The 12,115-nt window shown below is 43.5% G+C and overlaps 1 protein-coding gene across 5 annotated transcripts in view; it reads right to left on the bottom strand.

Annotated features, from left to right (window-relative positions):
- Positions 1–12,115, bottom strand: part of LOC123980102 (bone morphogenetic protein receptor type-1A-like) — a 60,374-nt gene that overhangs the window by 28,236 nt on the left and 20,023 nt on the right. For all 5 annotated transcript variants that reach the window (XM_046064329.1, XM_046064328.1, XM_046064332.1 and 2 more), the window contains one exon: positions 10,622–10,724. The gene's annotated coding sequence lies outside the window, so the exon portion shown is untranslated. The remainder of the gene's footprint in view (positions 1–10,621; positions 10,725–12,115) is intronic.

Here is a 12,115-nt window from a genome sequence, read left to right as displayed (position 1 = left end):
TAGTTAAAATTAGCTAACCGGGTATAAAGTAGTTAAAACCTAGCTAACCAGACATTAATTAGTTAAAACCTAGCTAACCAGACATTAAGTAGTTAAAAACTAGCTAACCAGACATTAATTAGTTAAAACCTAGCTAACCAGACATTAAATAGTTAAAACTAGCTAACCAGATATTAATTAGTTAAAACTAGCTAACCAGATATTAATTAGTTACAACTAGCTAACCAGATATTAATTAGTTACAACTAGCTAACCGGGTATTAATTAGTTACAACTAGCTAACCGGGTATTAATTAGTTACAACTAGCTAACCGGGTATTAATTAGTTACAACTAGCTAACCGGGTATTAATTAGTTACAACTAGCTAACCGGGTATTAATTAGTTACAACTAGCTAACCGGGTATTAATTAGTTACAACTAGCTAACCGGGTATTAATTAGTTACAACTAGCTAACCGGGTATTAATTAGTTACAACTAGCTAACCGGGTATTAATTAGTTACAACTAGCTAACCGGGTATTAATTAGTTACAACTAGCTAACCGGGTATTAATTAGTTACAACTAGCTAACCGGGTATTAATTAGTTACAACTAGCTAACCGGGTATTAATTAGTTACAACTAGCTAACCGGGTATTAATTAGTTAAAACTAGCTAACCAGATATTAAATAATTACAACTAGCTAACCAGATATTAAATAATTACAACTAGCTAACCAGATATTAATTAGTTAAAACTAGCTAACCAGATATTAAATAATTACAACTAGCTAACCGGGTATTAAATAATTACAACTAGCTAACCAGATATTAAATAATTACAACTAGCTAACCAGATATTAAATAATTACAACTAGCTAACCAGATATTAATTAGTTACAACTAGCTAACCAGATATTAAATAATTACAACTAGCTAACCGGGTATAAAGTAGTTAACACTAGGTATTTGTATGCATCAGTATTTTTATAGTGTCAAAACAAATCAGATATCTGTCACAGGAAACATTTTACTGCAGAAACTACTTTTACTGCAGATACTTGTACTACATTTTTCTGATCATGACATTGTTGTCTTGCTACTTTTTGAAGTGTGCTCTACCGTGTGAGCTAACAGGCGCCATATTGGTATTTTAAGTTCTGTTAAAGTACCAATGACCACTACAGATCAGACAGCTGACTGAAGCCAGAGATGGATGATGTGTGTTCCGTCTTCTGTGGGGTTCAAACCTGCGGACAGTTTATTTTGCACACTGGTCTCTGGTCGTCTCCTCAGTTAATGTAGCGTAGCTGCTGTGGCTAGCTGGACGTGACAGCGTTCAGCGTGACAGGAATGAAAGGAGGTATTGTTACTGGGTCCCACCTGTGCAGAATAAACAGCCCTTATGAGGAACCACTGAGCCGTAGTCGGACCCCTATCCCCAGGGGACGGAATCTGAGGTCACAGCACTCCGGGGATGCTGGGAAATTTGGTGGGATAGAAACCCAAGCAGTGGGCTAAGACATGAAGAAGAAAGAGAGCTCTTTAAAAGGCTTTTATGGAAGCTCTATCTTGTTGGGTATAATAACTTTTCATTTGGCTGGAGAGGCAGCCAGCTATAAAAACTATTACGTAAAATGATATTACCCTGCCGTGACTGGTGCCTGCTGCAGCACTCTGTAAGGAGAGTTTAATAAAGGAAATGCACCGAGCTTTACCGTGATTACTTTTATTACTACAGCCCATGGATCTGTCTTAGCCACTTTAATGGAGAGCACGGCAGCCACACTGACGGGGTTAGAGGTTCAGTTCCCACAGGGTTTGGTAGAGAGAACTGAACAATAGTTTGACCAAAAAAACTTAAGGTCCACTTGTTATTTGACATAATAAACCTCTCAGTGCCTCCGTGTGAAATCTTGTCTTTAAGCTTGACAGAAATACTGAATAAAATAAGCAGAATGCAGAAAGAAGTGCGATTGTATAGAAGTCTCTGAGAAAATGTTTCTACTTCTCAGCCGATTTATTCCCTCAGTAAACGCTTTCCTTCAAAACGGCAGTACACAAAACACGGTGGCTACGTCCACTTCTTTATACAGGCGGTGTTTGGATCTTCTAACAGCGTCTTTGCTAAGAGGAGGCTGTACAATGTGGTAACACGACAGGTCACGCAAACCAGTTTGTAAAGTGCATCACACGCTGGCCGAACAGAGGTAATTAAAGTAAGCTAACCCGTCTGCAGCAGTGTTGCTGCTTGAATGTTTCCAGCCTGTTGCTCTGCCCACATTTTTGTTGTACTCAAAAAGGTTTTGAGGTTTAATAAAAACCTCTACTTCCCACTGAGCTCAGTTACTCCTGTTACTGCCAAGTAAAAATAACACACACCGAAACCTCTGAGGCTCAGGACACGACTTGCGGCTTCACAGAGCAACGCATCACTCAAACCTGAGGTCTAATTGTTCAAATAATAAATAAATAGAAGTTTCTGAAAATGCTTTGGGATTGTTGGGAAAAGGTTTTACAATATCAAAATCTTTCAGGAGGAAACTCTGTGCTGCAGCTCCTCGTGTCCTCAAACTCAACACTAGACCTGGCTGGGGAGGAGGTAGAGGGGGTTACAGGGCCAGACATCAATAATCAAGCCTTAATGCGTCTCCACTTCCTGCTCTGGAAGAACGGCGGCAGACTAAATAAACGACACGGAGGCCTGATTGGAGGATCGGCAGAGACAGGCAGGACTGAGCTCCACAAATAAATGCAGTAATGAGGGAGATCTGGATCGGTGCTGGTGCAGAATATTAAGGGGACAGCTGGGCCGGAGCAACGCGAGGAGGAGGAGGAGGAGGAGGGAGGCATGGACGGCTTGCATTTCTGTTTGTTTTTCCTGTTTCATCCCTAGCTTCTCAATTAATGATTTAATCGGTTAGCGTAATAAAACAGTCTTCAACCCGAAGTTACTCCGTTCCTAAAGATTTAAAAAGAGAAAAGCAGCAAATTCCTTACATTTAAGAAGCAGGAAATTGGAAATTTGTTTTTAGTAAACGACTCTGATTTTAACTCGGACTTTATCAGCAGATGAAGATTGAACACCTACTGTTATCTGAGCAAACTTCCCCAGCGCCCTGAGCACTTTGTGACCTTCTCATCAATGTTGGGTTAAAAATTTAGTGGAAACAGCAGGCGAGCTAACGGTCTGCTGATGAAGACCGTGTGATGCAGTCAAAAGCCCCACCGCAAAGCGTGTAAGTGGACCTTGAGTGCAACTCTTTCTTTGGTTCACATTCATGTACGTCACTTTTACACATTAACGCGTTTCTGCACTTTACTCTGCAGCTGCGGAGTAGACGACCTGCTTCCCGTTTACACCGGCACGCACATGCCCAGTGTACATTAATGGTCACGTGATGTGCGTTTTACTATAGACTTAGATCAACTGAGATCAGGAGATCGTTGCAGTTATAAAGAAAGTCTTGTTTGTTTAGATGCCGAGTGAAAGTGACACGACACGAGCAGCCCATCAGACTGCGCTCTTACGCACATTAGTCAGGAAGTCGCGCAGCACATCCTCTCGCTCGTCTAATTTTTCCTCTTTACTGACATTTCCTTTCGTTCCTCTCCGACACATCACCTTTCCAGGATTGTATGTTTTGCTTGGTTCTCTGCTGTTTTCTTCTCTTCATCTTACCTCCTCTTTCTCCTCCATTTATATTTGTTGCTTTTCAACACCCCCCCACCCCATCTCCTCCTGCTTCTTCTCATTTCTCCCCTTCTCTCTCCCCCCATCTTGGCCCCGTTCCCTGTCCCCTCCAGGGGCCCCTCCTTGCAGGCGGGCCTCTGGGTGCCGCAGCAGCCTCCCGTTGGTGTCGGCGCTCTGCCCGACATGCCTTTCAGGGCCTGGGAGACTGCAGGCCAGACTTTCTGGCTCCACTGCCATTGTTACTTGGCTGCTCTGCACCTCATCCCCGGCGATGGATTAGCATAAGAATACCCAGAATACCCGGAGCCACGGTGAGCGGCGCTGCGGGCCTCTTCCTCCTTGCATCTTCTGCCTCCTCCTCTTTATCCTCCTCCTTCATTTAATCCCACCAGTTCTTCTTCTTCAGTGGAGTTTGTTAACGACAACATTTAGAGGATGATTCTTAAACCACAGGTTCACTCCCAAGGTTCTTATCTTTAAAATAAATCATACCTGTACTATGCAGATCGTCTCTGGATCTTGTTAAAGTACTTAATAAATTTAAATGTTTAGTACGAACTATTTTTTACAAGGAAATGTAAACCAATGTGAAAAATAAATGTATACAGAGCTCAAAGGATTAAGCGGTTAATAGTCAGATAATCTATAATAATCTAAATAAATCGCATCACATCAATAAGACTTTTTCTTTTTTACTCCGGGCTCTAACGTGTGATGGTTTTACAGGCAATATTAACATGATCTTTCATATGCAATAACAAGAACTGATACTTCGGTACCAATTCAATACCAAAAATTGTGAAAACCGTAGTTAACGGGGCTCCAACATGTGGAAGATGGCGACAAGTGCAGCTGCGGCGACAGCTCCCCCTCGACTCGCTGAAAAGAAGCACAGTAAGAGTCGTGTCTGGAAGAACTTTGCGTTAACATTATTTTAGTTTGAGACAGCACTGCCGCGCCGCCCGCCGATCTGTGCACCGGCCGACGTCCGCTAAACGCCGAAGGCTAACGCGTTTAGGCTGACATAATGTAAACAGCTCGGCTGCCGTCCTTACTGTTCAGTCCGTGTCATCTGTGGTTTTAAATCAAGTTATGACTCTCACAAAGACCGGACACCGGTTCAAGTTCAAGTGGAATAACATCCGTCAGGTAACGCAGGTTTGGGCTGTCAGCCTCAGAGGGAATTGAACCCCGGCAGTGTTTGAGCCTCGTTTTAGCTGCACTCATCTTATTTGTGTGGGCAGCAGTGAAGGCTAACTTCATTAGCGGCTAAGAGAAGATCTGCTGAGCAGCTGCAGCTTCAAAACCAGAGGGGAAACATTTACCTCAGCAGCTTCCCCTCTTTCATTTATCCTGTTACAGCAGCACAAATTACCCAGCATCCACAGGGGCAACACAGGTTTAACGTCTGTGTAAACTAAAAGGCATACAGTATCAGCCAGTGACTGATTAGGAATAAGCCACAGCGCTGGCGGACACGCAGACGCTGAGGCCGCTCTCACAGTCATAAAGTAATAAAGCGGTCGGACGGGGTTCCCTGAAGGTGATTTTAATCACTCCGTTCGCCATAGAAACAGGTCTATCCATCACAGCGTTGTCTCTGTCCCACGGCGGACTCATAAAACAAACACACTCAGACCATAAAAACAGCATTATGACCATAACTCACACACAGCCCTCCCAGTTAAACCAGTTAGCGCCTGCTGTCGCTCAGAACACCAGAACCCCAGCTCCTGGTTCAGAAACAACACTGGGGAAAAGGTTTCAGAGGAGGCGAACAACACCGGCTCACGCTGGGTCAGTCGTTGACGTTGGCGTCTTCTCTGCGTCACTCATGAACCTAAATTAGCAGGTTTGACCTCAGAGACAATATTTGATAATATCTTTATATTCTGAATTGTCACCGGCCACATGAATTTTGTTTCCCTTCGTTTAAATAAAGACATTTCCACCATAAATTGATGCGGAAAATGTCTCTAGAAAGCAGAAAATTAAGAGTTTCATGCTCCTAATCCTCTGGGGGAGGAGCCAGTGTCCAATCACATCTCTCACAATAAAGTTACTTCTTGGCAACAACATCATGGCTCACGCTGAAATATGTAAAATCAAAAACTTATTTACCACAGTAAACACTTTCCTGATGAGTTTATGGTCTCAGTCGCTAGTTTCAATTCTTCTTCAACACAGCATGATGTTCATTTAGTAAATTATGGTCCCATTTTAGAGGAAAATAGACAATTTTGTTCTTGCCGACTTGTTTTTTGATTTTTGAACGTAAACCTAACAAATGCATGTGTACAGTCATTTGCAACAGCGCTGAATTACACTAAAACACCAAATCCTACGTCATCTTGCTTTAATCTATATACTGTGTTGTTAATTAATTAACAATCAACAACAACTGCCCCGAACCCCCAAAAATATTCAGTTTACCATGAAGCCGAAACAGAGAAATATCCTGAACGATTAATCGGTTATAGAAAAGCAGACGTAACGCAGAGAGAAGTGGCGACTCCTTTCTTTGGAGACGCAGGAACCAGAAAATTTAAACATCTCTAACTGATGCTTAATAATAAACAATTAACCCTTTATAACAAATAGTTTGTGATTAATCTTCTCTTAACCGACTATTCAAGTTGTCGTTTCAGCCTCGTGTTTACAATCTGCTGCCCTAAAGTTGCAGTGAGCCTCGCCCTCCCCGCTCCTCCAACCGCTGCTGGAATGTGGAGACCAGGTAATGGAAAACAAACGCACCCCCTTCCTGCTATACGCTGCAGGAAGTCACAGCTCTCACAGCGTCCTCGCCGAAGCAGCGGCTACAATCTGAAGGAAGCTTACCGTTGACGCCCCGCCCTCCACACACTGAGCTCGTCAAGTTCCCACCCTCATCTGCTGTCGGTCATTTTTAACCAGCTGTCATCTATCTATCTATTCATCACGCCAAGCCTGAGGTCACCGGCGTCCGCAGAGCCAAGCAGTCTGCACTGGTCTGATCCCAGTATGAAGGAGTGGAAACTAAAACACAACTGCAGCAGACAGAACACTGGCCCGGTGTGTTCTGGCGGGTGGGTGGTCCGGTCAGAGACTGGACTCAGCGCAGGGAGGCCGGATGGTTTCATCCACCGTGTCACCTCTGAAACTACAGCCAGGCCGCAGAGCCGAGCGCGGACGACACCGGTGGTCCACAGGCGCACGTTCAGAAATAGAAAGTTACGGATGAGGGGAAAAAGGAGAAGAAGAAAAAATAAAGGGAGGAAATCATAAAAGGAGAGGCGAAAGACAAACTTTACTGTGGCTCTGAAATCTGTTTAGTTTCCAGGCTTCAGTTTCAAAAAGGTAAAATGTTCAAAACGTCCGCCGACCGTCTCGACGACAGTTTGCGTCACATCAGAGAAAAGGTCGAAATTATTTACTTACATTATTTTTGGACTAGATGATTAGAGCTGCAACGATTAGTTGGTTAATCTATTAGTTTTTTGATGTTTTGATAATTGATTCATCGTTCAGAGTCATTTTTCCAAAAAAAAAAAAAACAACCCAAAAACAAACCACATTCTTTGATTCCAGCTTCTTACATGTGAATCTTTTCTGGTTTCTTTTCTCCTCTGTGACAGTTAACTGAATCTATTTTGGGTTGTGGACAAAACACTGATGGACATTTTTCATAGTTTTCTGACATTTGATAGACAAACAACAAACCTTAAATATATCTTTAAAGTCGGACCTTTCTCACTTCACAGCTGCTCAGAAACTGAATTCAGCTATGGATCCACCTGCTCAGACAATTTCCACTATGTTTTTTTTCAAACCTGATACAACTGCAAAGAGTGAAGCCGTGACTGAAAGCTCGCCGCCTTGACTCATAAAGCCGTCAGAGGAGTGTCTGAGGAATTTACAGCCCGTCTGGAGAGTTTCTGATTAACACCGCCGACAGCTGGGGGAGCGCCGGCGAAGATAACATCAACACCAAAACACTCCTACATTTCTACATATTAATCACTTCACAGGGGGACTAAAACTGCTGCCACTGTCTGCTACATCCAGCAAACATAACTGAGAGCGGAGGAAGAGAGAGAAAGACGGGAAGCGTCCAAAGTCTGGGATCATTTCAAGCTCGAATAAAACAGCAGCAGCTCCGTACACAGTGTCTGCTGTAAAACTGAACCAGCCGACCACAACAGAATCACAGTTTCAGGGTCTGAGCAGAATGACCACGGAGCGGGCTCCAAACAAGCTACCGTTTAACGTAAATCGTGACTGATAGCGGAGATGAAGGCTAGCAAAGCTAAGGCTCAGTTCTGAGCTGTAACTGTAGAAACACGCGTTTGTTGTTATTGTTCCCCCGAATGGTTAGTCCGTGAGTTTGGGATTGAAGCGGTACAGCGATCTGAGTAAAGTGTGATTTAAGAGAAGTACTGCCACTGCATCTGTAACACATTTGAAAAGGCTACACTAGTCGCACAGAAATGTTATCACTATAAAAACATTTCATATCATTCGATAAATATCAGGATGTCAAATTTTTTGAGTGAAAACTGAAGAAACCTGATGTTTGATTATGTGGTTCAACTTTTCTTTATGGCCAGAACGGAACAAACACTCTATGCCAAACAGTGGATCACTTCACAAGTCTGAGGGAGAACGTTTAAAACTATTATGATAAAATCTTTTTCAACAAATATGATAAGTAAATCTTTTTTCAGTCCCTTTTCCTCAACAAAATAAATATTTTAATAGAAAAAGTGCTAATTTGTTTGTGATTCAAATGAATTAAACCAAATATTAGTTTTTTTTATTCATATTATTTATTGACGATATATTGAACATTATTGAAATATTAATATAATTATCATTGTTTTATTGCCCAGCACATATACAATTTTACCCCCATGAGGGCTAAACCTGAAGTCAGCCTGCTCGGCCAGCAAAAGTCAACACAAGGAAGCTGTAGCGTTTGGCGGTGTAATTGCAGAACGACAGAGACGCCAACGCACAAGTCTAAACGCACGGCTACGCACGGCTACGCACGTAGACCCTACGCAGGAGTATCACGCTTTACACAGATGGTTGAGATTCCGGGGCCGCCAAGCGAAAGTATTTTTAAACCAATTACCCTGTGAATGGATGAAATAATCTGTAGTAGGGGTGTGACAATAAATCAATACGGAAATAAATAGTTGTACATTTTTCCACAATACTGTATTAATATTCCAGCCCATCATATCGATACATAATATTAAATAGCGCTTTGACGGTTAGCTCAATGCTAACATATAATGGGAATCTCCATTAACGTGCTAACGGACATTAGCATCGCGATCGCGAAAATACAATCTTATCCTAAACTACATTTTGCTTCACATGCTGAACATCCTGAGTGACACATGTTTCCTGAGCTCTGTGTGAAATAAAAAGAACAGCTGCAAACTTCACTGTCTTGATCTGCTGCTTCTGCACTCCACACAGACCAGCTACAGCAACCCCAAGGGGTCAAACCCAATATTCCCACTGGCCTAAAAATACATCAGTAGGTGGAGAAAGGGCAGCACAACGACTTGATACGACTTGTGCATCAGTGTCAAGCAGAAAAGTAGACCTGAATAAGCTGCATGATGCACAGCCTAAACCTCTTTGTATTTAAAATCTCAGTGCCGTTGACTCCTGTACATACATCCAGGCCGATCTGATCCGAGCCGGGCTGCAGAGTGTTTGGGGGAAGGCGTGCAGGGCGGCGGGGGCTGCCGAGGGACATATGGGAGTGATTTGGTGCTGCAGACTGGCCGGCTCTGTTTGAAGGTCTGTCAGCGAGCTCTGAAACTCAGACGCTTGAGTCACCTCGTTTCAGCATGCAGTCACGTACTCCTACAGCGCCTGGCACGATGAGGAAACGGAACGCCAAGAAACAACATCTATAAAGACTTTTTAAAAGTACGCCACGTTATAAAACATTAGATCCGACTGCGTGCGGGGATCTGGTTAGACCCCCCCCCCGGGTCCAGTCTGCAGGTCTCGGGAGGAGAGCCGAAACAATTCACCATTTTTAAGAGTAAGAACTTTGTGCTAGTGAACTGAACATCAAAGTTTAATGACCACATGTGTGTCCAGCAGTAAGGAGAGTAAACGGATTATACAGAAATATAAAACATTTCCAACACGTTAGAATTAAATCAAATAATAAAACAAGTACATCAGTCTTTCTACGCTGCACCTAATGATTATTTTTATTTTAGATTAGTTGTCTGGTCTATAAAATGTAGATCAGTGACTTCCTCAAACGTCCTGTTTTGTCCCAAAGATATTCAGTTTACTGTCACACGTTAAAGAACTAATCGATTGATCGTACAGACGCAAGATCAAACCTTTCAAGGCTGAGGAACTCACAACACTCCAGTCATTGTAAAGACTTTCCAGGACTCTCTGGAAGCAAAGAAGATTTCTGACACGCTGCTGTGGTTTCAACCAGAAAATACGTCGCAGCTGACTTTCAAAGCGCCACAACAACCCTCAGAAACTACAAGCAGTCGACCTGTCGAGGCATGACATCACCTTGTACACACACACACACACTTTCTGTTTGCAAGGCTTTACTTCACCGATATCACACACACACACACAGACGCTCGGCGTAATCACCGCTCTTCCTGCTCTGTGGTTATTAATCAAACCAGAAGACAGCTCAAATGACCCACTCAGAGCCTGCAATTAAAAACCAGGAAGCCTCCTGATTGGCCAGCTCTGCCTTCAGCCCCGGGGGGGTCAAAGGTTAATCTCCTTGACGAGCAGGAGGGATGGAGCGGGGTAATCAAGCTTTAAAAAGGAGTAATCACCGGTGCCCCTCCACAAAAAATAACGTTTGTTTACATTTTCTGTGTGCGTGTGTGTCTGTAATGTTTTTCATGTGACCACAATAAACATCCTGCAGACGCTCTGAGTGTGTGTTTCCATACCCGACTGGTGACTCCATGGTAGAACAGTGTGCGTGTCGGCGCACGGCTCCATGGGAAGTGTAGTCCTGCAGCAGGGGAAGCTGGTCACATCATAACCTCCGACCTGTAAAGAGACGACGAGGACGGTCAAACCAACACATCGGTACATTTCAGTTTTTCAGTGAGCAACACGCTGCTGATAACCCTGAAACACGCCGCCGTCTTGACAGAGCGCTCAGGGAAGATTTTGCATCGTGACATTTTTAATCTCCAGAGAGCTCCACATTGTCAGGTCTGTCTAAAATCCTCCCAGACTTCAGACGGTCAAAAGCGAGGGAATCCCTGCTTACACCGGGCGCAGCACTTCACTGCGACGCGCCAACGCACGTTATGTCAAATCAACGGATCGATGAATCGCCCCAGCCCTGCTCAAAGACCCCCTTTAAAAGTCCACCTTACGGATCATTTAAAAAGGCAGCATCCTATAAAAGTTTCTTTAAAAACCCAACCCCCCTGAAGGACCCTGTAAGGCACCCTGCGTCCTCTAAAGTTCACTAAAGCCTCCTTGAAGAACAACAGATCCACCATTAAGACTCCCAGAACCTCTTCCAGGACTCCCGGGCCCGACTCTGGCCCGTCATTAGATCAGTGTGCGCCGTTTGTGAGGAGATAAGTGGAGCAGTGAGGCCGACGGACCGAGCCTCCTCCAACACACAGGCCTTTTCAGAGCTCCTCAAAGGAGGCTTTATTCAGAGAAGGAGGGGGGAGTTAATATTCACACCCAGAGAGCGCCAGAGTCAACGCCAACCGGCGGTTTATAGAGTCTGCGGCCGAAACCCCCACTCATTCACTACTCCCTATGCAGGGAGTGCATGTAGAGCACTATATAGTGAGTGAACAACACTGTCACACACTACTCCAATCGTTATTTCAGCGCCGTTAGTTACATCATTCCAGTCGGACAACCAGATAATGGACAGGTTTTTCTATCAGTGCAAAGCATGATGGTATTTAGGGCTTGGTTGGTGACCATCGGTTGTGCACTACTTTTCAGAATGCATTCTGGGATACATTGATGGACTATAAAGGGTATAATAATTATCACTATTCATTCGGATGGCGCGCTCACTATATAGTCCACTATGTAGTGACCTGTAGAGACGGCAAACAGAACAGGAAGCCGCTCACACGGCAGCCAAACTACCAAAATAAAACAGTCAAGCTAAACTGTAAAGCTACACGTCAACATTAACAGTTAATCTGACCTTTCAAAAAAACATCATGAAACTTTCCAGGATTATAACTCACATTGAGACAATATTTTTTTATTATTACAGGTTTTCTGAAATATTATGTCTAAATATGCAAATGAGACAGTATCTATTGACATATGTGCTGATTTGCATCTATTTCAAGAAGCTAAATCTGAACACCAGCTTCAGGCAAAATTATGGTTTTATTTTGTTGACACATCAGACTCAAATGTTTTTACAGAGGGGATTTAGGATCTCTCAG

The sequence above is a fragment of the Micropterus dolomieu genome, linkage group LG12 (genome assembly GCF_021292245.1).
Source record: "Micropterus dolomieu isolate WLL.071019.BEF.003 ecotype Adirondacks linkage group LG12, ASM2129224v1, whole genome shotgun sequence".
Classification (NCBI taxonomy): domain Eukaryota; kingdom Metazoa; phylum Chordata; class Actinopteri; order Centrarchiformes; family Centrarchidae; genus Micropterus; species Micropterus dolomieu.
Note: the sequence above shows the minus strand (reverse complement) of the source record. Positions and strands in the feature narration are given on the sequence as shown.